This window comes from Pinus tabuliformis, chromosome 6, assembly GCF_031772625.1.
Source record: "Pinus tabuliformis cultivar Carrire ecotype Pingquan chromosome 6, CPIR1, whole genome shotgun sequence".
NCBI classification, from domain to species: Eukaryota; Viridiplantae; Streptophyta; class Pinopsida; order Pinales; family Pinaceae; genus Pinus; species Pinus tabuliformis.
Window position 1 is genome coordinate 190,164,293 of NC_142292.1, and position 4,345 is coordinate 190,168,637.

Here is a 4,345-nt window from a genome sequence, read left to right on the forward strand (position 1 = left end):
AAAATTATGGTTGGATTCCATGATTTCAAGGTCAAGGAGATAGAGAGGCATGCAAGGGATGTGCACTCAACAAGCATGCCAAGGTTTCCTTCCCAATAACTAAGCATATATTTCAAGAGATTATTGATTTAGTTCATTCAGATATCTGTGATCCATGTCATTGACTTTGTAGAGAGGTAATATTCTAGTTTTAGCCACCAAAAAGTAATCACCAAACGTTTGAACCTTGATTCAAATCAAATATTGGCCAAAAGAGTCAAGGAGGGTGGCCTTTACAAACTGCTAGAAAATCCAATGAAGCACAAAGATTAGTTGACCAGTAGTGACAATCTATGTGAGGTCTAGCACAAAAGATTTAATCTCTTAGACTATGGATCCCTACTTATTTTGAGGAAAATGGTGGATGGATTCTTTGACTTCAAGGTCTAGGAGAGAGAGGTGTGCAAGGAATATGCAGTCAATAAGCATGTCAAGGTTTCTTTCCTAAACATAAAGTATAGATCTAGAGGGATTCTTGATTTAGTCCATTTAGATGTCTGTGATCCATGTCATCAAATTTACAGACAGGTGATATTTATTATGTTACTTCACCTAATGATTTTTCCAAGAAAACTTAAATATATTTTAGGAAGACCAAAGATGCGGCCTTCAACATGTTCCAAGAGTTCATAGCTCTTGTTGAGAACTAATCATTTAGGATAATCAAGGTACTAGGATTGCATTATGGAGGCATGTATACCTCTAATGACTTTGATTCCTTTTTGACAAAAGGCACGAATCAAGAGAGAGATGACAATACTGTAAAATTTGCAAAAGGATGGCTTTGCGCTGAGTGGAAGAACAAGTCTATAGTAGAGACTGCTAAATCTATGGTTCATGACTTAGATTTTCCCACGTTCTTTTGGGCAGAGGCTTGCTATATTGCAATCTACATACTAAATAGATGTACATACAAGGTGTTGATGGAAAAAACTCCCAAGGAAGCCTTCACAAGGGAGAAACCATATGTTTTTCTTTTCAATGTGTTTGAGAGTCTACTTTATATTCATGTTCCATAGGAGTAGAGGATGAAGCTTGAACCCTGCAGCTTGGAGGGTATTTTAGTTGGCTACAATGAGTCTTTTAAAGCTTACAAGATCTATTTTCCTTCTCAAAGGAAGATGGCAGTAAGCTAGATGTGAATCTAGATAACGATACATGGAATTTCAAGTTCCAAAAGAATCCAATATTAATTAAGAAGAAGACAACACTTCCTACCCATTATGTTGATCTGTGTGTTTCAAGGTGACCAAGTGAAATTCAGATAGGTTCTAGCATAGGAATAGATATTGTTCTGCCTTCCCATATAGCCAAGAAATCCAGGTGGTTTACACAGACATTGTAGGAGGAAACGGAGAAGGATGGTGCTTCATCTACTTCCATTTAGGTAAGCCATCCTCCTAAAAGGTTCCCTAGTTATGTTGCATTGATGCCTTCCATTATTGATATAAAAATTTCTAGTTATGAGGAAGCAAAAATAAAGTAGGTGTGGCAGGATGCCATGGTGGAGTGCAAATCCATCATGAAGAACAATGTATACAATATGGGAGATAATGTCAATACCAAAAAAGCAATGGTGGATTCCAGGTGCTGGGTGTTATGTTAACATTGAAGCCTCTAGACAATGGAGTCTCGATATGTTGTGGCCTTGATGGATGAAGGCACAACTAGTGAGTAGATTGGATAGCTGAGATTCAATGGCCAGATGGACTTGGAAAATTTATATAGGAAAGAGATGAAGATCAGGAGCTGAAGGACCGAGTAGGCACAGGGTACGACTGAGATGAGCTGAGAGCATGTGACAACCATATGGTTAGAGTATCTTGTTGAGGATAGATTGGTTGTCTATGGACTGACACTAAGTCCTAGTTTTGTATCTTGTACTAGTGGATGTATGAGGGTCATTATTCTTGGTATGAGAGCCCTAGACTATTGTATTATATGTTGTTTTATTAATGACGTTGGGTTATTGTACAAAATCGTAAAAAGTTGTCCATATTTTGTGCACGTGTGATTTACTGTTGTTTATATTCTGTTGTGCAAATTAGTATCATTGAGATTCTTGGTTTGGTAGCGTCAAATATTTTAAGACTCAATCATAGGCTCAAGATCGTGGAAATTCAACATGGTATCAAAGCATATCTAAGCTACTTTGAGGTCTGGATCATGGAGCAGAGGGTTCAGTTGAAGACATGGATATGTGGTATTGATAGACTACATGATGAGATGGGCTAGGAGTTCTGGTGGATCAGTGGTGAACCTGGTGCAGTTTAGTATGTTGTGTGGCAGTTTTTAGATCGTGGACTTCCTATCCCTTGTCATGGATGGTTGGGACATCTCAAGGGTTTCTTTGGCATGGACGAGATTAGGTTGATTGAGATGGCTTCATGTGATGGACTACAGGTTGGCCGGCTAGAGTCTCATCGGATTGTGATGTTGCATGTATGAGATTGGTGGGATTTTCATGAGTGGTATTTGATCTAGGAGGATGAGTGCTTGCAGGACTGAGCCAGTGGAGATCGTGTAGGCTCAGAGGGAGTCTAGCCTCAGAGGGAGCAACCCCTATGGAGGTTTGGGATCTTTAGGTTCGGATGTGATGAGGCAGAGGCACTAACGAGATTGTCGGATTCATTTTATAGGGTATGCTACAGTGATGGATGCCAGATGGGCTAGTGTCGCCGGATGATGATGGTTACTTCCTAGTCTTGGAAGTACCTCCCTCGCTAAGAGGGAGTGTTGATTTTTGTGTAGCTTGGGAGGTACTCCAAGCCCTAGTGTTTGAGGGTTGGAGGTCAAAGTGCCACAAGTAGACTTGTGGGCTTAGAACCCAAGCTTTGGGTTTTTCACCCATAGATGTTTGGGAAAAAACCATGACGATTCTTCGACATGTGATGGATGAGGATGATAGCTCTCAGCAAGACGATTCTAACGCAACTAGAATCATTTGATTTTGAGTTGTCGTTGTGGAGTTATGAATTTTTGAAGTCTAATGTTGGGTTGGCACCATATGAGTTAAGATTGACTTAAGTTTAGTAAGCCTGCTTGAAAGCTGGACAGCCCTAGAGTGACGTTGGAAGGAGCCCCTCTTTTGGATATAAATATAGGGTGATATGTGAGGTTATTAAAAAACCAAAGAGAGCAACATTAAGGCAATGTTAACAAGGAGGGACAATAACTCGGTGAAGAGAGAAATACCTCTATTTTGCCAAACGAGAAGAGGGTAGAACAATATGAGGGCTTAGGGTTAGTTTGTGTGCCTCTTTGATTGCGTGGAGGGTTGTCTCATGCCACCGCAAGGCCGAGTAAGGAAAGGTTTTAACGCATGTGAAAGGAGAAGGGACTGGGTCTGTTTGAAGGTTCGATTGAGGGTGGACAATCCCAAATCTAGGTTGTTGTAGACCTGTAGGTGGATATCTAGGGCAGCCACAATACTTGAAGGAAGACCAAGGCTTGTTTGGAGGCTAGGACAACAGAAAACTGCCTCGACCTCTCAAGGATTGACAACTGCACTCAAGGGAAGTTTTTATGGGCTAGTTGACATGGGTTCTCATGCTAGAATAGGTCAAGGAAATCACAGACCCGTGGAGACTAGGTGTTGTGGGGAAAAATGCCTATGCAGGACGATCCTATCCACCTAAGGTGTGACAACGCCTTAGCAACAAACGAATACAGCTATTATGATTTCTTCCTTTATGAAATGTGAAAGAGGGGAGATTGGTAGACTTACCGTTGTCTTCCGGTTGTCCCTCGATCTAGATCCTCTTCTCTTTGTGTGTCCACAGCTACTTGTCTCCTCGCTTGCTCAAGAGAACAACTACTTGAATCCCACGAGATCACAAGAGAACAGCTACCTGTGACAAGAGAACAGCTACTTGCGACAAGAGAAGAACACAATGCAAAGGCAAATATACATATTCATAAATGATTCATGATTAGAAGCAAATCAAATACACTAATGCAATCATACAAAATACACCAGCATATAGGAAAGAATCAATATAGCTTTATTGATAAGTAACAGGGTTCAGGAAGAGATACAACCCATAGGGCTCCAATCCAGCATCTCCTTCCCAGCAGAATGGAATTCCTTCTTCAGCTCCCTTCAAAGCATTAAGCACCCAATGTTTCCAGCCACAAACCAACAACAATTCTTTGCAATTACCAAATTCCAGCCCCCCTGATCTCATAGAGGAGAGATCTATATATAGGGATATTGGAGAGAGGATGAGTCAGCTTGAGAAGTGACTAGTGTCCTCTCCCTCTCTCAGTTCTTGAGTCCACTTGGAGGTTCTTGCTTCCACTTGGA